We start from the raw sequence: 25,783 nt of genomic DNA, 5'->3' as shown, positions 1-25,783 counted from the left end.
TGCTTTTGGTTATTTCCTCCCACTTGGCTCTTCCAAATGTGGTTACCCCTACTTCCTTGGCTGTGCCAGAGGAGTCACCTGGATTGCTCGTGCTTCTGGGCTCGCTTATGTGCTGGAGCCAGTTTTGACTTTGTGACCTCTTCCCCATGTTAGAGGGATTTCGGGAATTTCTCTGCCCTGGAGAGCTGCCTGGAGCCAATGCCCAGCCTCCTTCAGCTTGCTCTGCTCCTTCTGGGTTTCCCAGCAGCCTTCGCAGTCCTTGCTTCTGAGATACACACACCAGTCAGGGCAGAGGGAGAATGGGAATTACTGCCAGCTCCAGTTCATTGGGGCAAGTTGGTTTTGGACTGGGAATGGCAGAGGTGGAAGAGAGGTACGTGCCTCTGATGCAGCTCCAGCTGGGTGGCTCCTTTCTCCAAGCTGAAGTCCAGGTCTGTCGCATCTCCTAAAGCTGGGCCTTTTCAGCCTGAGTACATGGAAAATAAAGATGTAGAAACAAGTGCTAGGAATCACTCAAGACTGGTGAGAAGCCAAGGGGTGAACAGAGTCTGCTTTAGATCTTTCTTTAACCTGTTGTTAGTCAAAGCTTTGACCAACATGTCTTCCAGATCTGTTCCCATCACCTCAAGCGTTCCTCATCTCCATCATGCCGATGATGCACCCTCGCCGCCCCGTGGCACAAAAGGATACCTCATTAAGACCAGCCTGCTCAGCTGCAGGTCTCCCTTTCTGGGAGCTTTGGGGCAGGTTCACAGGATGTTCAGACCTAACCCTGACCTCTGTGGGCCTCAGAGCCCATTGCTGTTTCTGGGGAGGAAATTCAAGTGTGGCCAAGGGCTTTCCCCGCTTCGGTGCGGACCAGCCTGCGGATCGGCCTGTGTATGCTGGGAACGACTCTGCTCTTGGAGAGCAGCAGATGGTCTAACAAACTAGACCGTTAATCCAGCCAAATTATGGCAACAGATGTTTGAAGATGTTCACATTCAAATTCAAACTGTTAGCCCTCTTGGATGAACCAGGCAGAATGAGGATGCTTCTCGTTAATTAAAAGGTGGGGAGAAGGAGAAATCAAAAAAAAAAAAAAAATTTGGTAGTTGTACCAAAATGCAAGAAGGTTTTTCACCACCTGTAACTGAAGGCTTGTTTTTCCCCTCAAGGTGTAAAGGGAAACTTGGACCTGACGTGACAAAAGACAGAGTGCTGCCTGGCTTTCTTCTTCCCAGTCCCCCAGGATGAGCATCCCTGAAGGACAGGAACTGGTTAAAAGCCCAGTTCCCGTGTAGCAGCAGGATCCACGGCGAGAGCCGTGAAAGATTGGTGGGCTGTAATGATGCGCTCCCGCCGTATGGAAATGCCCACCGGCCATCGGCGGTGTCCTCTCCCCGGCACAGGAGGGGGACACGGCACCGCCGGGCCGCGGGAGCGTTATTGATGCGCTCGCCTGGGGGCGGGTGGCGGATAATGGATGTGGGATGGAGGCCGGGCTTTGTCATCAAACGAGGGGCCTGAACGATGGCATGCCGGAATATTATCAGTCATTCCTTGATCAAGATGTAATACCACCAGGGTCCTTTTCTTTTTCTCTTTCTCTCCCAACGCTTTTAGTTTGGAGGCAGCGGCACTCTTTGACCCCGTTTGCTCTCGTGTTCAGGGTGCTCAAACCCATTCCCACCTCGACCAAGAACCCATCACCCTCCTCTGCCCTCTCATCTCCCTTCCCCCTAGCCTGAATGTATCAGTGTGAACGCGAAGAAATCACATTTCCTGATCTGTGTGGCCTCGTCTTGCGCACTGAAAGGCCTCTTGCTTTTTATTCCCCCACCCTACCCTTAATAGATTATGTGTATGCATACACATACTTAAGTTTTATTTCTACGGTGCTATAGGTAAGAATAGTGCTTCGTAAACAAATAAAAAGGTCAGTCCCTGCTTTGAGATTGCCATAACGCAGCAAGGGATGGCAAATAAGGGGTTTTATTGCACCTCACCTGTATTTAGGCAAATCAAACAATTGCATTTTTTACAGCCCTGTGTAATGGCCTGATGCAACCAAATGAGACCTCTCTCCCAGGGAGTTTAAGCAGCATATTAGCTTTATCACTTGATGACCCATAAAATGGTTGTGCACCCCTTAGTGATTACCTGACTTACTCAGCACAGCTCTGCAGGGAGGATATTTAAACATTTTTTGCATTATCAATTTAATAATGTCATAGCTCCAGTCATCAGCCTTTCAGAGGCAGTGGCTTTCCTTTTCAGCTTTGTACAGGGTAGTAAACGAAGAGAGGCAGGAACAAGAAGATGAGCTCAAGGTTTTGCTGCATCGCGGGGGAGGAACTAGAATTTGGGGCATCATCTTCCTCCACTGCTTCTTCCGGTGACATTTGATTGAGCCAGAAACTCTTTCAGTAGCCGTCAACCCAACGGTGACGATGGTCGCAGTAAACAGAGAGCGTTTCCCTCCCGCAGGAACCGTCGGTGCTTCTCGCAGAGCGATGCTGAAGACGCTGGACGGAGAAGTGGCAAGAAGAAAGCCTGCACCTCAGCTGCATGGAGAATAACAGTAACAAGAAAGGACACGATCTAAAAATGGGGCCTCGGGACACAGTTTTCTAATGACAGTATTCCTGAGCATCTCAGTTTTGGAGATTTCTTTTGTGTGTAAAGTAGGTTGGAAAACTTTTTTTTTTTTTTTTTTAAATCTTATGAAAATTTCAAGGTTCCAAAATTCACATTTTACCTAATTAGGATGACAAGCGAATATTTTGCTACCTTTTTGAAATTAGGTTTGGGGGGAAATTAGTTCTAATCTACTGTGTGTTTCATTGAAAAAAATTAAATTTAATTTAGGGTTTTTTAATTTTACTCCTGGAAAGATGACGTGAAAGAAAATACACTTCAAGCTGAAATGAAAATGTTCAGAAAATAATCAAAATGAGATGCTTCAGTATTCTAAGATTTTATTCCATTTCTTTATAATAAATCTTACTGCAACCAATATATGAGAAATTCTTTTGTATTGTCAGAACTGCATTGTTCCCGGGAAAACTGCTTTAATGACAAACTTTTAGACTTCTTTATTTTTTAACTGTGACAGTAGGCACCCCGAATTCAGGCATCCAAAATTTCACTGCTTGGTTTTGGAAATGAAAATCTTTCCTTTAGGGACTGTTTGTGTGGAACAGAGACTAAATGGGGAAACTGGAGATTTTTTCCCTGGGCCAGAGAAAGCAGTTATTTGGGAGTTCAAAAAACATTCACTTTCACATTTTGCAATTGTTTTTTAATTTCACCATAGATGTTGTAAATTCCTTTGTCCAAACTGTGGTTTTTGTTTGCAGTCACCTGGATCAACTCTGTGCTGTGAGACTCCAGCATGGCTGAGAAGTGATTCTTGCAAGCAGCAGGTACTATAATTGTACTAGAAAAAATAATCTGCCCTTTCCTTCCCCCCCCCCCTCCCCCCACCATAGCTTGCAGGCTGGATGCTAACCAGAAGTTATTGGATCCTGCATGGGCCTCTCCCAGGTAAACTCCATCAATTCTGCAGCCCAGGAGTCCTCCTGTTTGTCATAGCCACCATATGTGCATGGGCAATGACTGTACTGGGATCTGCAGGTTGAATTCAGGTGATAATCCAGGAATTCCACCTCATTTGAGATGCAGGAGCCCATCCAGCCTGGTCACAGCCTCTGCGTAAGAAGGAGGTATGTCGTGTAGGTCATGTCTTATATCTGCTACCCCCTTAGGGATGTTTCGGATAGTCCTAAGGCATCTGGCATGAGATACCTGCGTATAGGCACCTTGTTCACACACCCCCTTTGCTAGTTTGGCTGAAACCTTTATCTCCATCTACCTGGATGTTCTTGAATGAGCTCAGGATGCCCTTACTTAGCCACCTACCTTTCACAACATTTTGCTAAATTCCAGCATTGTACATTTTTACCCCACACTGAGCTGACAGACTGTCCAGCCCTGTGACATTCCTCTTCAAATTCATTCCTAGCTCTAGTCTTTCTTAGATATGCTACCACATCAAAGGGTAGTGATGAGAGGGGAGGGTTTTTTGGTGGGAGGTCTTTTCAAAAATAATTCTGAAACTGCAGACCTCCTCGTTTTCACTGACTCTCTTTTATAAATCATGCTGAAACTTGCTCTGTCTCTGTGGGAACACAGTAAGTAGATATCACAATGGGTTTGCATGGCACAGTGATAGCTCATCTATCCTGAAGCATGAACATTGAGCATATCAGTAGTAAAATTTACTCCCAAGAGCAGCCCCCCAGAGATAGATCTTAGGCCTTAGTTAAAGACCACTGTCTCCATTCGTTATCTTGTCACTGGTCCCAGTATTGTTTTGATGTATAGATGGTTCTGTAGGGAGCAGGGTTTAATAACTGGAGAAGAGGAGTGCTCTGGGGTTTTGCCACCAGCTAGGTGGAGTCACCTTGGGCAAGTCACTTACTCCTAGATAGTCAAAAATAGGTTACGCTTCAAACTTGTTGAAGTAGGTGGGAGATTGTGGGATTTTTTGAGGTTGTGGGCCCTTTCATGGGTTGCGGCATACCTCCCTCTTTGCCCCTGAGGTTCAGTCCGTGGGAGCTGAGGGAAGGAGGTGGTGAGGCCATGGCTCTCACACGGGAGCTGTAAGAGCAGGCGTCCCTTGGAGGCATCTGGGGCCACGTCGGGGTCCGTCGCATGCTGTACGTGCCTTGGGACAGCTGGGGAAGGATTGAAGGAAAAAGGTGTTAGCAAACGTGTGCCTGGGATCCCATTTTATTTGTAGATTTTCTGCAGGTGTGTTGGAGGGGAAACGCTAGCTACTGCTTACCTCTTTAAAGAATGTTTTTTCAAAACCATCTCTAATCCTCAAGGTTAGGTCTTTGCAGTCCTAATTTGGTTTGAGCCTATCATTTTCATACCTGTAAAATTCATAGTGAACACACAAACCATCCTGCCATCCTCATTTGTTGTTCCCAGAAAGAATTTTAAAGGGCCAAAGACTGTTATCGGTAAGTCACCCGTTCGAAAATACTCAGTAATGGAGGTTGAACAGAGGTAAATGGCATTGACCCATTTCTAATTAGTTCACAACAAAAAAGTATTCTCTTTTCGTATGCGTTAAAGACTAAAGCTTCTTTGCCTTTTTCATTTATTGCTACCCAACCAAAAGTGCCTATCACGATAGGAATTATATTCACATCATTTTTCAGCTTACTTTTGGATGTCAAACCAAACAACAAGCCAGACTTCTGAGATAAATGTGTCTTTTTAAGCAATTTTTTGTTAGGCTTTATAATACAACTTCACCCAAATGCTTCCTAAATCAGGAATCTGCTTTGGCTTTGACAATTCTTCTGTGATTTCCGAGACATATAGAGAATAATGCAGTTGGCTGGTGGGGGGTCTGCTATGGGTGTTAGTTCGTGGAAACAAATTCCTAACTATCCTGGTCTATAAATCCAGAGCATAATGCTGTGAGACTTACATCAGTGAGTTCACTCCTAGCATATTGGCATTTCAAGTTTTGACAGCCCTGCTTAGCCATCTATATTGATTACAGGTTTAGGTATATACAAAGGAACCTTTTCGTGGGGAAATCTGAATTACGTTGGAGTGGAAGAAAAGCCCCAGCTCATTTCAATGCACTTTGGTATATAATTTGCAATCCTGGGATAGCGTAACTCCAATTAAAGCAAAGCCATTGCACGTACGCTGTCCACAGAGCTGAGATCTTGCATAAACATGGTAATGCTCAACAGTGCACAAGAACTGTGCATAGTAAAACAAGCCCAAGGTATCGGGTCTCCTTAAGGCACCATTTCCTTTTGTTTTTTATTATTTTTTTCCTGTAGTGGCTTTACCCACCTGTAATTGCAATAGAAAGAAGGAGCCGGAGATATTTCTTTGCAGACGAGACAGTGGTTGTATTATTATGGTGTATTATGTTACTTTCCATTAGACCAAAAACTTTTCATCTCTAACCCTAGGAGGTGACCTACAGTAAATACAGTGTCATATTTAGCTTTTGTAAATAGCTTAGCTCTCATGAATGTTTTATAGTGGGGTAAATATCACGTTCTCTCCACTTATTTACATCCGCACAGCATCACAGAAGACTTGTTGGTATTAAATATTAATTGTGAGCTTCAGTGAATCTATGCTTTTGTCAAGAGTGCACTGGGCCACACATCTTTTTTGGCCTCACTCATTGAGAAACCGCACGTTCTTCCGAAGAAAGAAGTGGAAGTTCATTATCAGTGTTTTTACTAAACTGCCCCTCAGTTTGATGCCTACAGCTTCCATTGGTTTAGCTCAGTTGTGTGATGGAAGGAGGGAGAAAAGTCTCAGACAAAGATGTACATGCCTGACCCATAACTTTGACTTCAGTCTGTGTATCTTTTTGCTCCTGGGACAAGCCTCTGTGGAAGGATTTCACAGATTTATGAAAGCCAGAATGGATCAGCTAGCCTTGCTTGCTCTGTATCTCTGTCCAGTGACCCCCTTGACTGAGCCAAGACCTTGTGTCTATTGAAGGTATATCTTCCAGAGAAGCAACCAAGCTTTTGGCTGGAAGACATCAATCAATGGAGAATCCATCTTATCCCTTGGTAGGCTGTTATTACTTGACATATGGTTAATTAATTTTAGAATTACAATTTGTTTCTAATTTTCTGCTATAATTTGCCTGCCTTTCACTTCCAGCCATGGGTTTTGTTGTGCCTTTTCTGGTGGATTTGCAGATGTTGCCTAGCACCCTGTAATTTCTCCCTGGGAAGGGCAGGTTCTTGTTCTTGTGTGGTGATGCAGGGTAATAATTTCCTCTCTTTCTTTTCATGTGCTAAACCCATGGAACTCTTGGTCTTTGTGAGAAATTCCCTCCAGTCATAAATTGTTCATGGCACTTTTTGGTATCTCACTTGATTTTTGCATCTTGTCTGTTTTAAAACTGGGGCAGCAGTGAGGTACGCGGTACCCCAGGATCAGTCTCTCATCAGCGTATGACATGCACTCCTCCGAGTCCTGGGGGACTAGGTGAAAACATGGGTTGAAGATGGCAGAGGCAGGGAAATGGAGTTAATGAGAAGTGCAAGGTGGCTTTTCCAGCATTGAGTCTTCCTCCAGAGTGACTGTGACTCATCAGAAGCTTTGGTTTCCACAGAGTATCTTTTTTTGTCCAAAACATAGCTTTTCATAGAGAAATTCTTGAGAAACTACTGCAAAGTGAGGCCCAACTTTGGACCTGAATGGGACTGTGAAAGGGGATCGTTATTGACCTGTTGCTTCTCCAGCTGAGCTCTGCAGAAATTTTAGTTACCACCAAGGAAGATGAGACTGAACTAGCCCTGAGCGCTTAGAGGAAACCCCACGGTCCTATAAGCCTCCTTTGGTTGGGGTGACCCTACTGCCCAGCTCTTGCATCTTGCAGCACTCCACTATCCAAGAGTGGCACCCACCTCTGTCACTGGTGTAAATTAAGGACACCGCAAGGCAGGAGAGTGTGGAAGGAAGGAAGAGGATTAACTGTATTTTCATCCCATGCCCGTAACTGTCACGTGTGAATGCAGAACAGGATGGAGAATTTGTAGTAGTTACTTTGCAAGAATCTTACAGAATTCAATAGATTAAAGTATCCTTTTGCTGGAATTTATTTCAAAAGGATGCCTTTAGAAGAGGTCTACTGGATCATTGGAAAGGAACAGTAGAAAGTGTTTCACTATGCATAAATCCCTTCAGTAGAGCGGGGGCATTTTATAACTGGATCTCTATTTTCTGTAGAACTTTTTTAACTCTTCCCAAACAGTTCTCCAAGGCTTTCTTACAAAAAAAAAAAAAAAAAAAAAAAGTAGACATCAGTAGACTTCTCTTTCCCTGTCCACAGAACGTCCATGAACGCAGCCTAGGTTTCGCCAGATTTCAGAAGAACTTTTTCTAAGGCAATAAGCATGGATTATTGGAGATCCAGATGCTTTATATACCCAAACAAATTTGCACCCAGGTGACATTTCAGCAGTGTAAATAGAGATGCAGAGAGCTGAAAGACTCTCTGTGTGATTGACTTCAGTGGGCTTCTCACTGGCTTAATGTTCATCGATTTCATATTCACTGGTATTGGTACATCTCCGTTGCCTTCACTCAAGTCTCTGATGAATTATACAAATGTGGACGAGTAGAAAATAGGCACGTTGGCCTGTAGAGCTTACAGACCTGCTGTCAGAGGAGGGGACAATTTGCTATGCATGCATATTAGGAGCTTTGATGTTTTTGAGGTATTCACTCTTAATAATCCTCCAGAACAGTTCATCTGAAAGATAACTTCTCTCGTTTCCTCTCTGTCCCTGATGCTGGTTGGGGTCACTGTTTATACTCTGGCCAGGTATTAGAAATGTGGTTATTAGGCATGGAAGAAAGCTAGTGTAATGGAGTTTAACAGCATTGATTTTACATGGAAGGCTCATTCTGCACTTAAACCCCTCCTCCCCCCATGAATACCTTATTTAAATGATTGGTATATAATTTTTTAATGAGATGTTCCCTAATCCATCCGACCAAAGACTAGGAAGGCTACAACCGTGCAAGAGGGACAAAAAGCTTCTGGTTTTGTTAACCGTCTTTAATTTTCCGATTCATTAACTCCAGTGGCCTTTACTTGGCAAAAAATGCCTTTACTGCCCCACCTGACCCAAACCCCTTGAAATGATTGTAGAAATCGGAGCAGTCGTTGGTATATGCTAGAGTCTGTCAAGTGGCTGTCAGCCCAGAGCAGCAACCTGGTTATTTTTAATCAATAAAAATCAAGTTTTGAGGCATACATTATGTCCTGGACCAGGAGCAAATGTATGAGGCCACTAAACTACATTACAAAACACTTAAACCCTGTAAAATTTCCTAACCTCTGAAATCTCTTACGACCTAGTTGCAGCTTCACCATGTCAAGCGCTAATCTCTCCATTAAAGCCTTTTCACCTATTTCCTAAACTGCACACAATGTATGTATTTAGACAAAAGCAGCAGCTTTCAGAGCCATTAAAGGCTCAGGCAAAAAGTAAAGATGATTTTCCTATGGCTGAGGATGTCTGACAGCCGGGGACAGCGGGGAGGTTTGGACAACACCATATTCTTCTGCTGACCTTTATTTAAGATAACCTGTGAGTGTCAGGATTACAGTGCTAAGATTACTGTGGTATTTAAATATTATGTTATTACTCAAATATTGGCATGTATAAGCCCGAGTTCTTGTGTGTGTTTTTTTTTTTTTTTTCACTGTCAAGGCTCTGGTTTTAGCTGTTAGATTCAGCTCATAGCTGAGTCTTAAAAAAAGGACACTTGTTTCTCCTCTTATAAACAGCTATTTATGTTGCCAAGTTAAGTTTTTCCTCTCTACTTTGACGGCCCTGACATGCTTTCTTTTCATTTACTGATCACCAAATTACCTTTCTAATTAAATCATGTGTGTTCTGTCTGTGGGAGATTGTATTATATCTGCCTCCAAACCTTCCTGTTTGGATGGAAGGAGAACCTGAAATCTGTGTTAGCCTCCCCCAGTTTTTTAATCCCTGACATTCCCCAGCACTCTTATAAAGGACAGTTAAGAAATCCCCATGACTCTTCTTTCCCAAGATTCTTCAGTGGGAAGAGCCCAGCTGCCTACTGAGTAGGCAATTCGCATTACTGAGAGGAGATGGGAAGAAAAATCAAATTAGGGTTCCCCTCCACACTCACCCTGATCCTTCAGTCTTCTAATGAGAGTTCAGGGAACCTCACATAATATCCTGGGGTGAAAGGAACGTTCCTCTTTGTAAGAGATGAAATTGTGCTCTTGTCTTAACAAGTATAACTCGTTGAGTTCCAACAATTGAGCAAGGGGAGAGAGCGAGCCACACCGTGGAGTAGGCAGCCACAAGAGCAGGGATCACAGCCCGTGGCTACCCAAGGACTCACTCTGGCTGCCAACAGCATGGTTGCTTGCTCCTGGCAGTTGTCCTGCTCCAGGAAAAAGGGGCAATAAAGAAGCATGTCTGCCCTGCTCAGCAGTGGGCAGAGTCTGCCAGCCGCGACAGCATCATATGAGGCCATTGGAGAACATCGCTCCAAAGCGTATCTGTACCCTCAGATTGCTTTATCCTCCCGTGAGGTGTCCTAGCTCCACACAGAGGGTGTAGCATTGTCCCTGTAGCTGCAAAGCTGGAGTAACATGGTGATGGCAGTGTCACCGTCACACCTGTAGAGATGCACATATAGTAGGATTGTTGTTCCTGTCCTAGGACTGATGGTCCCATCTGGGAAGAGGAAAAAGTAGGAGTGATGTGAGGACTGTGCTAGTAGAGGTAAAGAATCATACTCTTGACAAACTCCTCCAGGACAGAATTTGAGCAGCCCAGGCCTGAGAGACTCTCTGGACAGGGTCCACCTGATTAAATGTTTACCACAAAGATGAGCACATCCAGCAATGAAGATTGCACTGCAGTTCCTGAGGAGATATATAGATATTTCCTGAGGCTCAGTGTATCCCCTCCTAAATCAGGCACTGATATGAGGTCAAAGGAGTCGCATCTAAGTGCCCCTTTTTCTCTAGCAAATGGACAGAGTGATTAGTCCAGCTCTCAGCATCTCTATCTCAGGTACCTGAAAGCAGGGGGATCCATCCCACCTAAGCCCACACAGATTAGTGGTTTTGCAAAATACTTTCACAGGAAAACACAATCCAGTTCATTCTACAGGTTCACAAAATAACGAGGGCATGGGGTGTGTCGTGAACGGCTGGATCTGCACCGCCTTCCATGGTAGAGAAGCAGGACCTGTCCGACCCTCTGAGACCCTTGCGAAATTTAATGCAGCTTTTCTTTTGGTGAAAACAAGCACAAGCATTGCTTTCAGTGGCAGGTTGCTTGAATGGAGAGTGAGCCAGGTCCGGATGCAATACATTTTGCAGTGCTTCAGGAAGGAGGTGTCTCCTGGCTTCCTCCCTCCTGCATAGGCTTTTTGTGGCAGTTGTAAGAGGCACAAATGGGAAGGCACCTCATGGCTGAAGCCAATATTCAGTACTTCCCAAAACAAAGGAGATCTGTTTATTTTTCTTTCTTTCAGCTATGACATCATCCTTTGGGGTCACCCTGGATTGTGCGTTACATCCCTAGGAGCCTTCATTTCTTCCTCTGTCAAACGGGGATGGTTGTAAAACTCCTCAAGACCTGCTGGGGCAGAGTGCTAGACCAGACCGAGATATTCTGGAGCAGCAGAAGCAGGCTGTCCTCCATGGGAAGCTCATTTCCAGCAGCACAGAGGCAAGGAGAGGGTTTCCCGCGGGAAGCTGCTGGCATTGGTTGCATTGCCTAAGGTTGTGTCGTTTGTGTTCCCTTAATCTCCTGCTTTTTATTGGAGTTTTTTTAGTTGTCATTCTTCACAGCGCTGTGGTCTCAGGATCCAGTTAAGCAAACCCTGCATTAGCCACACTACCTAACAGTGTGACATCTGTGAATGGCTTTCTAATTACTCAAATAAATCAGCATGATTGGAAATTCTTGAGATTTTATTGGGAAGGAAATTTATAGTAATTAAACTCAATTAATTTTGGATTTCTGTTAATCCAAAGAAGGTTTCGGAAGCCTTGGTTTAGAACTGCATTGTCTCCAGGAAGTGATGTGGGTGAAAGAATGAGAAATTAATTGATTTTGGACAATATGATGATAATAGGCTAATTTTTCAAATGAGTTTGTTATTTATCTTGAATCCATTGTGGAGTCTCTTTTCTGGCATCTAAAAACATCGTTCAGGGCTTTTACTGAAGATTCAAATAGACTGAAAGGAATCTTTTTTAATCAAAATAAAGAACCCTTTTTAATTACTCAGACTCCTTCACAGTTGGAGGTAATAATTGTCTTACGTTCTTAAGTAGTGCTGTTATTAGCCTGCCCTGGGGCTCTTCTATTTTCCAGAAGTTAGCAGCGCTGTCTGTTGAGTGCCAGGATAGACTCTGCGTCAACTTAAATATTTTTGTGTTTTTGACGCTGGGAATGACACATACCGAAGACAGCCTCTTCTTTCGGTGCTGCTGTTCCGAAAATGTCCGTACACCACTATAGGAGCCTGGGAGCAGTAATGACTACCAGGGAATGCTTAAGCTCATGTTTTTCAGAAATGCGTCTCTCCAATTGCACCTATAAAATGATTACCTTCATTTTTTTTTTATTTTTGTTGTGATGTGGAGGGTTTTTTGGACAACAAGTGACTGTTAGGTGCAGAAGCATTTTACCTGTCTTTTTTCTGGCGTTTGCTTTGAACCATCTCTTTAAGTTCACCAGTATTACTAACTAAGCCTGTTCCTTGTCTGAACGAGAGAGTGCCCTGTTTTCGGTAGAACTGGCCAAGGATGCCCAAGGTCTATCTCTTGCTGTTGTCACTGCAAAGGTGTCACTGTATTGACCAGCTTAACAGGCATGACAATCCTTCCCTTTTTATTTATTTAATTTCAAGAATCAGCAGGTTGAGCTCTGCAAAGGGCAGGTGGGCTCAGAAGCACTCTTACCCCTTGCTCTGTAGATCAAGAAGTGAGGTGGGTGAAATGTAACGGGGTTCACTTCAAGCTGCTCGGGGAAGTTGCTGAGCGCGGAACCGCAGCATCTTGACTCCCGCTTTGCTGCTGTAAACCTATCAGTTGTCCAAGTCATTAGCTCCTGGCTCATGCAGTCCATCTCCTACAGCCTGTCTTAAAATCAGTTGCAGTTGGAAGGTACCTCCGGAAGCCTCTAATCCAATCCCCTGCTCACAACAGGACTAGTTTCAAAGTAAAATGAGGATGCTCAACAACTTGTGCAGTCAAGTTCTGAATATTTCCATGGATGGACATCCAAGCACCCCTCTGGGCCCCTGTCCCAGGGCTGCACTACTCTCATTGTGAAGGATTTCTTGCCTTATGTCATCTTCTCTGTACCGCCAGGCCTTAGGTAGCAACTGTCTTCTACAGACCGTCTTCATCTAATGGGAGGGTTTCCACTGCTGTGTGCCAGCAACTTCTGTTGGAGATGCAGGACCAGTAACGATGGGGAGGGCTGGACAGCTGTGCAGAACCTCAAACCCAGCAGCGCTAGGTCCATGTTCCTGTCACACGTGTGGCTCGGAGGGAGTCTCTTCAGTATCAAGTCCAAGCACCATATTTTCTAATTGTTCTCTTAAACTGATCAAACTCAGTCTGAAATAGGGGATTGACCCCACAACCGTTATTGACAGCTATTTCAGAATTTGAACACGTTCATGGTTAGAAACCACTTTCTAGTTTACTCTTGCTCAACGTAAACCTACTTACCCTAATGCCAGAACTGCTCTTTAACTGCAAATATTTTTCACTGCCTTGCATTTACTGTCCTGGCAGCCACGGAGAGCAGCCTATTTCCGACCTCTGTTTGCTGGGTGAAACAAGGCCAGCTCTTCCCATCTTCTCTCCTAATGTGGATGATCTGTTGTGTGCCATCCCAGGGACCCTTCCCAATGTCCGGCCCACTTCCATTGTCCCTGCATGCGGATGGCCTGCACTGCCAAATTTTGCTCCAAGTAAGGTCTCGTGGGAGCCGTTCTCACAGAGACTGGTATTAGAGAGGTAAATAAACATTCTGAATTTTCCTCCCTGCTCTCTTCACATGTTTTTGCACACAGTATTACTATTTTCTAGTATTGCATTCAAGACATTGATGAGAGACTGTTTTTTTCCCTGCTGGTAATTCCTGAGATCCGAAATGCCAAAGCATAACTGATACCATAGCTGATGGTTGATTAATTGTCCTTTGTATACAGCAAAAGTAGATGCCCGTACTGCTGAGTCCAGATGCTATTAGATAATCTCTCTGGTCATTGAGGCGAGTTCTGCTATGAGAAAAAGAAGCATGGATAGTTCAGAAGTTAGTCCAGCACTCAAGAGTCAGGCAGGTTTGTTCAAGCTTTCTTCAAGCTGAACTGACCAACTGATCCTTGATGTTACTCAATGGTGCCAGTCTACAATGTATGACACTGATTTTGATTCATGTCCTCCTAGTACGGAAGGTGATTCAGTTTTCACCTGAAGAACCCAGAGCAAGAATAAGCACAAAAGTTGAGATTTAATATATAACTGATCTGCTGAGATATCTTCCTTTGGAGTCCAGTGAATATCAGATTTTTGTCCTGGGTTCTCAAGTGTTTTACATGTGATATAATTCATACTGTTCACCCGATGCTATTTACCTTTACTTTTATTTTCTCTCTCTGCATTTAACAGCGAACGCTGAGCACAAAATGACTTAGGAACCATTTTCTGGGCAAAATGCTGGTGAAGTAAGCTGAAAGAAGAATTTACTATTAATATCAAAGACTTTCATCAGCTGACGGATCCTCTACTTGCACAAAGTTTGTTTGGTTTAACTCTCTGCCTGGCAATGGGAACCCCTGGTTTACTGGATCTCTATCGTCTGCCATTTTACATGCTTGAATCCTATCTTAGAATAAGCTTAAGAAATCAGCTTATTCATGAGTGAATACATTTCAAATGATTGTTAATCCCACTCTCCAAATAACTGTTTGTCTTATTTTAGACCTCTGATGACCAGTTGAAATATCTCACAGCAATTCCTTTCTCATTCTCATCTTCCCATGGTACACGTTGCCTCTGAGAAGTCGTGCTCCTTTCTGTGTCTTTGCTGATGTTGTGTTCTCGTTTTTTTTCTTAGACATCTTACCTCTGATACTTAACTATCCTATTATGTTTTCCCCAGTGTCTCTGTTTCCACTTTCATTTAGGGATATGTACTTTTTGTGTCATTTCATTACACTTGTTTAGCTGAAAATATGGTGTAAATATATAGGTTTTGATTTTATGGATTTTCTTGAGTGATTTTCTTATATTTTTAAACCCCTCTTTGATATTTACTTAAAATAAACAAAAAAAACCCACCTTTTTTTCTGAGGGTGTTGTCATTCTTTTAGTAAGAGCTTAGGAGCTTTCATCTTGAATAAACTCCTGCCTTTTGTTCAAGCCCAGGTCGCAATAGCCTCTTCTCTTATGTTACCTGGAATTTGTGGTTCAAAGAAGCTTCGTGGAAGGTGTCTTAAGATCTCTTCTCTAACCTGTACCAGATAACACATCTATGCGCATGATATATTCAATTTATGAGCAGGCCAGTGAAATTGCTAGTTATTACTGTTACAGTTTTTCCTTGCCCTTAGGAAGGAGGAAGCTTTCCTTGGCTGGAAAGCCCTTCTTACCCTCCTTTTGAGTCTCCATAGTGTTCTGGAGACTGGAGGGCTCGACACAAACCCTCTGAGGTGGCTGTTCCTCACTGAAGAGTTTATATTTGAAGAACAAGGAGACCAGCTGACCTGGTCTTACGACCTTCTTATGCCCAAGAAAGTATTTTCTGCTGCTTTGTCCTGTTGTGTTTTTTCAGTCCATGCCTTCAGCTGCTGCTTTCCTTAGCTTATACTTTACATGCAGTGACTGCCCCACTCAATATAGCCGCCCCACTCAATATAGCCCCCCCATCCAAAGAAACATCACACTTGTGCTTCATGGGTGTGCAAAGTGAAGCATCCAAGACTGTTGAAGAAAACAAGTAACCAGTCATATACAGCAAGTCCCCTTTTTGTGAATTTCCTGCAGAAAAAGAGCCCCTGTGCAGGGGCCTGCGCAGCCGAAGCCGGGAGCCCAGATGCGGCCTCCCTGGCTGCCTGGTCTTGCCAGCTGTATCAGAGCATCTTCTGAGGCCCTGGCACCCATCAACACATAGCTGAGTTTGGTGGAGGAAAAGTTTATTTGAATTAATGCTTACCAACCATCTTGGCCTTTTTTGCGTTGCTCTCAGGAGCTCAGTTCCACCCAGACTTCAAAGACAGGTGGAATTGCTGAAATTTCCATGTTTCCCACCATTAGCCAAGAGCAGCTTCATGCTATATTGCCAGAAGGAAGAAAACAGTTTGGAAAGCATCCTCAGCTCCACATACACCAGCAGCAACTGTAAACCCTCAGGATGGGCAAGCAAAGACTTTCAACTAAAACAATTTAATATTGCTTGAAGAAAAGCGGCATCTGGGAACGTGCTCCATTTATGTTTTTAATATCGCTGGCTATAATCAAGATGAGGTATAGGTCAGGAGCTGAAGAGTTAAATTGTACATCCTAGGTACTTTCCACTAGAGAAGCATCATAGCAGAAGGCAGTATCTTTCTGAAAATGACTTTAGACTGCTTTTGTGCTAATGCATTTACATTGTGATTGTGAAAAGCCTTTTTTAAAGAGGAAGACAAATCTTACCCAAATCTGATAATCATTTTTAAAAATCTCTGCTCTGAGATTTATGTTGCTTTTTCCCCCCATCCCCTAAAAAAAAAAGAAAAAAAGAAAAAAAAGAAAAACAGTAACCCTACTGCATAAAAGACAGAAATAATGGCTTGTAAGTACTTAAAAGCTTATGGATAGGAAACTTAAAAAACTGGTCGGATTCAAACCAAATCCTATCAGATTTTCTTGGTTCTCATAAACCTTTAATCAGCTCCCATGGGGCATTTTTGCTAACCATAAAACATGTGATTAGAAAGCACATAAACTACTAGAATTATGACAGCGAGATGGGCTTTGACTTTAGTCCCTCTTAAGAATGGGAATTTAAGAAGTCGTTCCGAGATAGCCTGAGGTAGCCGCCCTGGGGAGGGTGCGCAGAGCATGGCCATTTCTTTTTCAAAAGCCAATCTGGTGGTAAGACTCTCATAAACGGTGTCCTAGCACTACTGGAAGGCTCTATAGGTGGGCAGTGTCCTCGTCAACACCACAGTGTGTCCAACGTGTGGACATCTATCTGTGCTTTGGAAGACCTGGTGGTGTCCTCCTGCCTGCTCCCCTTAGCAGGACGTGGGAATGGGAGAAGCCAGAAGTGGTGATCACATGGTGGTCTCAGCAGAGGACCAGGATGACCCCAGTTGCAGAGCATGATTTCCAAGTGATGATGTTGGGGGGCTATTTGACGAGGGCAAGGTTTGGCCTCAGGTGCCTGCCAGCCTCCTGCTGTGTCTGCTCTTGCCTGAAAGCTGGCCCAGCACATGAGCTTGGCTCAGCTACTTTTCATCTCAGTGCTTTGTGGGCTTAAAATACCAGTTTTCTGGAGCAAGAGCTCTCTCTTCTGAGGCAGGTCTATGGACTCAAACACAATTCAGTCAGCATCTCTGGGCACTTTTGTGGTATAAACAATAACTGTTGGGGCACAGTGGCTGAGCCCGCTACAAGAAGAGATTCTGAATTAGACTGGAAACAGCTGCTTAGTCCCTTTAAGGGAGAAAACAAGTATTTTACAATCTATAGGTAAAAGTCCCAGGTGTCAGCAGGATAGAAATATGCTGTAAGTAACACAGAAATTGCTAGAACTCTAGACCTAGGCCAGCATTTGTCTGTGTTAGATATTACTGACTAAAATGTGTGGCTGACAGGAGAATTTGTATTTCTGTCTGAAAAAATGCTTCATTTGGAAAATACAGTGACTGGATAGGGATGAAGGGGTCTTTATGAGACCCCTTTAAGTTTGATCTGGGCGAATATGAGATGAGTTAGAGGGTCTCGACTCTTTAGTGACTGGATCTGAAGTCTCCATGAGTTAATCAGGATAGCGGCCATCTCTGGGGCAGAAGTAATTTTAGACTATAGCAGCACAAAGTCCCATGCGATGGGCTACCAAGATGCCCATTGAGCCCATTTCAGAAGGACCCTTGTTGCTTTAGAAAACGCATTTTTCATTTTTCGCTCTTGAAGACCTTTATGTTCCCAGTTGGTCAACTGGGAAAACTCATGCATGGGGTCCTGCCTGCTGAGCTGGGATGGTGCAATGTGGATGCTTGGCCATGAGGACACACATCTTGCATGCAGACATCAAGTGACTATAAGGTTGGGGACCAGCAGCAGCTCTCATGCCTCACGAGGTACTGCTTGCTGTTGTCCTACAGGTAGCCACCACATGCAGCTGTACGACTTGCATAAGGAAAACAGGGATTTATCCAGGTTTCTTCTTTAGCGTGGATGTGAAGAGCCCTCAGAAACCTAAATGGGTATCAGAAAGCATTAGATCACATAAGAACCTGTACTATAAGAAGTGGAAGGTGGTAACCAGCCTGAACTGGTCACACACAAGACCGATATTGGAAAAGGAGCTGCTTGGCAGGTTCTTCCCTGAGGAATGTTTTATTCTGAAATGCACTTTGCTGGATCTGAAATTACCTCACCCCTCTTAGTATTTAGGAAAAGTTGCAAATCCTGTCTTTTTAGCTGGGTGAATACCCAGGGTTGGTATTTTAAAGAGCAAATAAGTACAGTTTGTATGGACCAGTATGCCTGATTGGGTAATTTCAGATTAAGAAAAATTGCTAATCTTTTAACTGATATCATTGCAGGTTAAAAATCACCTCACAAAGCACATTTGGTTTTTGTATGTTGATACGATGAAAATTCCACTTAAATAAAAAGACCCAGCACAATCTTTTTGCTAGGATCCCAGGAAACAACCCAAGTCTATTACCAAAACTTTGCTTAAAATAATAATTTTAGCATAGCGCTCTAAAATCATTTTAGATAATTCTGTATATAAGACACTGTTTTACTCAGCCGCTAGGACACTGCAGAAATAATGCAGCTCTGCTCTTTTCCAAATTCTGCAGAAACTTTCCCGAGTGTGTCTGGGAGGATTATACAGGTTTATGTTACACGGGCTGATGTTCTTTACTATAAGATAAATTTGTAATTCCTAATGCTGTAATGTCTGCTAGAGGATTATTGTATGTTAATGTGATTGGACTGTATACTGGCTGGAGCAATATGGAAATGATAGAAGGATCTGATACTGTGAGCTGCAATATATGGAATTAATGGTACAAATGAACTCCTGAAAAAAATACCAAATTCTACAAGCACTATCTAGAGCAAAGGTATAGAAATATACGGTTCATATCTGGGCCAAGATCTGGCTCAAGTGCTTCCCTAAATTGAGTATTTGGCCTTAGCAATTTGCTCTGGAGGCCAAAACATTGCTGAAGGTGGACAACATTTGGGAGCTGGTGGGATCTTCACTTCCTGCAGCATGGGTTCCTTGAGGTCTGGCTCTTCTTGAACCAGAAGTGGTTGGAAGGACCCTGGGGAACGTCACTGTCTGCACCCAAAGGGGTGGTGGATTGGGCCAAGCTGCAGTCAGGGGCCAGCTCACGGCTTCTGGTCCCACTGCACCGGCAGGAGGTGAGCACGGTGGTCAGCATCGCCGTGAACCCCCAGCCCAGGGATTCCTCCACCTGCCAGATCGGTGAGGAAAGGGCTGTAATGGGGAGCCCTAAGCGAAGGCCGCGCATGTGTTTTCTGGTAGCGCAGAAAACACCCAGTGTTTCATGTGCCCGGCTCTCGCTCCCACGGAAATACTTAGGTCAGTTGGACGGGAGCCTTCAAGTCGCGATGACTTTTAACAGGCAACATCTGACAGTACCAAAGCCCTTTGCAGCCCTGGGTGAAATTATGATAACAAGAGAAAAAAGCTATTACTGCCACCATGCTTTCATTATGCAAATGATATTAAGATAGGCTGTGCAGATCGCCTGTGGCTATGCTATAATCTCCATGCAGTGATTATAATGTGTCAAACTTAGTCATTTTGATTATGACATGTTAATTACATGCCATCCTCATGCAGACATGAATATTACTCGCAGTCAAACAAAACACAAATTGGGGGCATTGGTTTTCTTTTTTTCCGTTTTGTCTTTTTTTATTTGAAATTTTGTTGATTAAATGGATTAAAAGATAAAGAGATCCGTAACATTGTAAACTCGTTAACTACTGGCAAAGTCCTCTCTGGCTGGCTGGTTGGAGAGCGGGGCTTTTTTTCCCCAAACCGTTCACTAGTGTCATTGTTAATTTTTTTGTCCCAGCAGGGGCAACTTTTTAAAAACATATATATTTTGTAAAAAGAATCCTCTTTGGATTTTTTTTATGTTTTATCAAACTGGAGAGTCGTGTGCTGTGGAGGAACGTTTGCTCTTTTAACTCTTTCTGACGCTTCTCAGGAAAAAGCGGCGGGCGGGGGCCGCGGCGGTGGGTGCCCCAGCGGCACGGAGCGTGGGAACAGACACGCATTCCCTGGCAGCTTCGCCCGGTTTGGCTATTGCTGCCCCAAAATGTACTGCCAGCAAAGTGGATATCAACGCCTCTACCGGGGCGCACACGGGTAAAGATGAAGAAGAAATATTAGCAAGAAAAAGGGCAGCAGCTGCAGGTGACCGATACTTCCCCGTAACTCTGCTTCCAGAGTGGGACCCAAAGGATCCCGTCGTCAGCTCCGCTGCGGATGCTTCCCATCCCCATCCCCATCCCCATCCCCATCCCCATCCCCATCCCAAGCTCCCTTCATTGCAGAGGTCAGATATTAAAAAAACTATTTTTTACAAAGTTTTCTGAGCACAATCCCCTTTTTCCCCACTTTCCTACCTTATGCACATCCTGCTTAGTCCCCTCAGGAAAAAATTGATTTTTTTTTTTTTCTTATGCTTTCCAGTGAAAATATGTTTTAAACTCTTGCGGTTTCTAGTGTAGCTCAGTGTAAAAATACAATTTCAGGGGAGATGGTTCAATAAAATATTCCCTCATGATGAAATATGCCATTAAATATAGAAACAGATCAGATATCCGATCTTCCCACCGAGATTCCCTTGGATGAGCTAGCTAGGTAAGAGGCTGAATCACTGAGACACCTCAGTAAGTATGGAAGGGGAAAAAAAAAAAAGACACCTCGCAAGGGAGCAGTACTTAACTAGACTTATAAATAGCTGGGACTGCAAGTTGCCTGATTAATTTGGGGAAATAAACCTCATTGAAAGTGTTTTGCAAATTCATCAGATTTCCTGGCTTCTTTAGCACTCGCTAATGTTCGAAATAAAATATTAGCACGCTAGCTCAGACTTTGTCTCAGGTAATTAAATGCTTTGAGTTACTGGTTCGTTAGCAGGGATCTCTCCCAGCGTTTTCGCCTTTGAATTAAAAAAAAATAAATAAGACGACGACGGCGGAACAAAACCGTGCACAGGAGACCGTTTGCGGCCGGCATTCGCCGGGCCGCCGGTCGGGAGGAGCGCGGCGGGCTGCGAGACGGGAAAGGCGGCGTCCTCTAATGCAACGGGTAACGAAAAGCCTTCAAAAGCCAGAGGGCAAATGGGTCACTGGTGTGATGAGCGTGGCAGGGCTGAGCGCGCCCGATGGCGCTGCTTGCCGGAGCCCGCTGGGCTTTCGGGCTCGCTTGGGGCTCGTTGTTTCGGCGGCGCAGGGGCGAGCTGGCAGTTTGATGTGTCAAATAGATTTTATGTGAAATAAAGGCGTTCTGCCCTAAACAGTGTGTTTTTACAGAGGGACACTTCAAGGCAGGTTTTACACAGGTTTAGCCCAGAGGGAAATTAAACTCTACATGTAAATGGAGATTACACACAAAGGAATCCATTACTTTCAATATTTCTCAGCAGGAAGGTTCAGAGTTATTTAAATAAGTTTAGATATTAAACCTAAAGTAGCCATTAAGGGGATGTGAATTTCTTTGCCTAGTTTTTATAGAAATCTTTTTTTTTTTTTTCAGCTGACTGAAAAATCCATTGCATGCATGATGGTGAGTATTTTTAATGCATAAAAAAATCAAAGAACTTTCAATATAGTACTTCCTTTGAATTTTTAAGCACCAAATTACAGAATACTTATTACAGCAACATGTCTTCTTTAGGAGAGATTAAACTGCGAACATTTTCCCTACTTTTTTTCCCCTTTTCCATCTATTCTTTAGAAAAAAGCTAATATAAACACTGACATTAAACCATATTGGCTATGTAAGGCACTTTGATTGTCATTGAGATTATTTTAAAAGTTATTTAGGTCCCCGCGTTACATCTTTGCAACTGCATGGAAAATGTTTCACCATGTTTCTCTTTGCAACATTTCTTTGGGGATTCATAAATATTGATTGTACCGTAAAAAATTGATGGAATCTTGAAACAGACTGCAGTCTTGGTAGCTGGGGAATTTACTCAATTTTTCTCAATAGCTGCAGTCTATAAAAAGAGGAGATTTTGCAAATTGTTTCTCACCTTGTCTTTTTAGTATTTAATAGCTCTCAATTCTGTAGCCTCCTGAACCATGCACTGGGTACGTTTTCCATCAAAACTGTATCAGGCCTATTCAAAGGGAATTAAAAGGCAGCATGTCACCAAGGGGTTAAACTGCCTTCTCCGACGGTGAGTGCGTTTCCTTGTTGGTGGCAGTGTGGAGCCATCCTGGGCCTTGCTGTGTTAAAACTTTTGTTAAAAAAAAAAATTCTTAAATGTTAATAGTTGTATGCAAAGATGGGGGAAAAAGGAACAGAAATTTCTGTCCGTCAATTAAAAAAAAAAAAGCATTTCCCCAGACGCGGAGGAATTCCTCAGCACCTTAGCATTACGCACAGGAGGTACGAGGAGAATTACAGCAGGATTTTTGTCCTTCTGGCACGGGGAATTTTAAGGCCGTTTCGGTGGTCTCCGCACAAGGCTGAGCACGTGTCCTGCACAAATGCGTATCAGCAGAGCTTTGCTCTGCTCCTTCTATTTTTGAGCATCCTGTGAACGCGTGGGAATAAACCGAGGCAGGAGATGCTCTCCGACGCTGGACGTGCCTGTGCAGCAGCACTGGTGGCACTGGCCAACTAATTCATGGGCTTCAGTGTCTTTACATAGCCAACCCTGATCTCAGTAAGACTGGTGCAGAAATTGCCACCTGGGCGGGTCTTTTGTGATTCTCCTTCTGTTTGCGCCTGGTGAGCTGGGCACCCTCCCCGCCTGCTGGCTTTGGAGCACGAATCCCTCTGCCTGGTTAAAAATTAGCCACATGAAACTCTGAAATGAGTGAGGAAAAGAAAAAAAAACTGCTGAGGGTCTGAATTTGTGTGATGCTAAATTTCTTGCTCAGTTACTGTAGCGTAGAATGATGTTTTATTTTCTTAACGCACCGCTTCTCTGCTTACAGACATGCATTGAGTGAACTTTGTTTTCTCCTAGAGAGGGCAAAAATGTGTTCCTTAAAATCTGCTGAGGTCTGCTTTGTCCATTCTGCCAAGCCATGCCGAAGGGCCAAGATTTTGTCCGCTTTCCTTAGGAAGCTTTACCCAAGCAAAACAGCTCCTAATTTTAAATATTCTCTGCCAAGTCCAAGTTTTCCATTACTTATTTCCCCTCTCGCTGCACTTCTTTGAAAGAGAAATGGAAGAGGGCAGCGAAAGCTCAACTGTCATGGTGAGAAAGGTGGTGCCCAGTGCAGCACGAGCCTGGGAAGGCGGCTACTAGCCCTGATGGGCTCGGTGACCGATAGTTGGTCTTGGAGTGCAATGAATCACGCATGTGGCTTGGGTTGGTCTGGACCGAGCTCGCGGCAAGCGCTCTGCTCTCCAGTGGAGCCGGCTGAAGGGCTGGGGCTTCCCAGGCAGGCTACAAAGGGGGATTTATTTTGTGAAGAACGCTCCTTTTCTCTCCCCTACACTCATGCCAACACCCTTTTTTTTCCATAGTGAGCTGCCCAGGTTATTTGGTTGGAGAACTGCACAGATTACGGTTGGGAAAGTGAACTTCCTCGACAGTTGCAGAGCTTCACCCAGGGCAGTCTTGGAAGGTGACAGAGTTTTACAGATGCTCTAAGGAACTGGCGTGAGTCTGATGTGGGAAAGCGTATGAGGTGAGAAATGTTTTGCTGCTATTTAGCCTAAATTTCTGTGTATTTAAAATTATTCTTAAAGTTAAGGGGCAGATTTTTCTGGATTTTTGACATTACTCCACGGACAACTAGGCCCACAACTCCCCAGCCTCAGCGCAAAGCAGGTCTACTGCTGAAGTGACTCCAGGGAGATGATGGAAATCACGGGGGCAGTGCTACTATCGGATCAGCTCTGAGCGGCAGATGGAGTGACGGGAAAGACTGCGAATACCGGAATTAGAGGAAGAAGTAACTCCTTCCAGCTGCATGAGATTCCCCTCAAATACAATGTAAAGGGGTTTGATCCTGAGGAACAGGACAATTCCTGCAAATCTTGGAGGCGCAAATGCAACAGGTATGGTGAAAGGTGAAGGGCGGGTGGGATGGTCCTCAGAGATGCTCCAGCATTCCCATATTGTCACCAGTCGCTCCTCCTGAGCTCTGGCGAGCAAAGATGAGCTCATGGTCAAATCCCTGGTCTTCAGCTTCCTTCCTTCACCTCTCCCATTGGGACTGGGGAAAAGATGGGGTTTTTTGCCCAGCACCCTGCACTGGACTCTGCTCTCTCATTAGCCAGTAATAAGCACGATGATAGTCTCTTCCTTTGCTGGATCCTCCCCCCGCAGCTTGCTGATGAGAAGGATCCTCAACATTTAACATTATGCTAATTCTTGCCTCACTTGGAACCTGGCCAGTTCGTTTTCATGCTACACTGCTTATTTCCGGCTCCTAACGTAGTCTTAAAGTTGCATTAAATAAAGAACGGATGTAAAAATCAAATTAATTACTGGACACTCCATGCTACTTAATTTTAATGCTCCCATTCCACCAGTATTTCTTGTAAGCACAACAAGGTTTGGCGTGCCAGCATGGCCATATTGCTCTTAAATACGTTGATTAGAGACAAAGATAAAATGGGGATAAGTGTTGGAGCATTGATTTGCGATACTGTTTGGAGCAGTTATTTGCAGTTTGCTTCCCTAAATTACATGATGTGCAAGCTGAGATGGCACCCAGCAACTGAGCCTCTGCTTGTCACCCCAGGAAGGTGACGTGTGATAAAGGGGACCCCGCAGCGTGTTGCAGCCTGGGCTTGCCAGCACAGAGGTGTCCGTACGGCTGTCCAGTCCATCCAACTCACTCCAGGTCCCAGCCAACCGACAGAGAGAAAGACTCATATTAGCAGAGTGAAATGATGTGCATGAAGCTCTTTGTCTAACAGCTCTTGGGCAGACTCTGATAAATCCTTTTTGACTGGAGAGGCAGTTCAATGTCAGAAACAGATACGTGGGAAAAAATGTACTTGTTCGTATGCTTGGAAAAATACACTTTATGTTAAACATTGGGGGTTCTCTGAGTGCTAAATCGGGATGGAAAGCCTGGTCTGGGGTTGCATTCAGTTCTGGGGAGGTTCTGGGAACCTGTGGCAAGAGGGAATTGTTGTGATTGCAGTTCACGGGCCATGGCTTTTCCCTCCATCGTTCCTGCAGTGAGCCAAGGGCTCGTGACTGGGCTAGTGCAGCTCTTTCAGAAGGTCAGCAGGGCCTGATTTTAAAGAACAAATTTGGGGATTTTCACCAAAAGTAACAATTAAGAGTCAACAACACTTCTGTAGCTAAAATAAAAACAAAACTCAGCGCAAGGTTCAAACCCCTTTAGACAAACAGGCGCTCTATTCTTTCCTTTTTTGTTTTTTTTTTTCAATTGATCCACAAGAATTCGTGGCACTTAAAATTTGTTATTTTTATTTTGAAAGGAAAACTCTTTATTGTTATGTCTTTGATCACTACAAAATTCCAGCACTGGGTTCTTATAGCTAGGCAGAGAGTTGGAATTTGCCAGAGCTGGGCATGTTTCAGCATATGTACCGTTTTCAAAAGCAGATGTGCATGTTCTTTTGGTGGGAAAAACGTCACAGACAACATCAGTTGGCAAGTCATAGCTGTGTCAGATGGCCTGCTCCATCAGTGCTGATGGTCATCTAGACATGTACAGCTGGGAGCCCTGAAAAGGCAGCTGAACTGTCTACTGCAACAGCAACAA

Source organism: Struthio camelus, chromosome W, assembly GCF_040807025.1.
Source record: "Struthio camelus isolate bStrCam1 chromosome W, bStrCam1.hap1, whole genome shotgun sequence".
In the NCBI taxonomy this organism is placed as follows: Eukaryota; Metazoa; Chordata; class Aves; order Struthioniformes; family Struthionidae; genus Struthio; species Struthio camelus.
The sequence above is the reverse complement of the archived record's forward strand: the minus strand, read 5'-3'. Positions refer to the sequence as shown.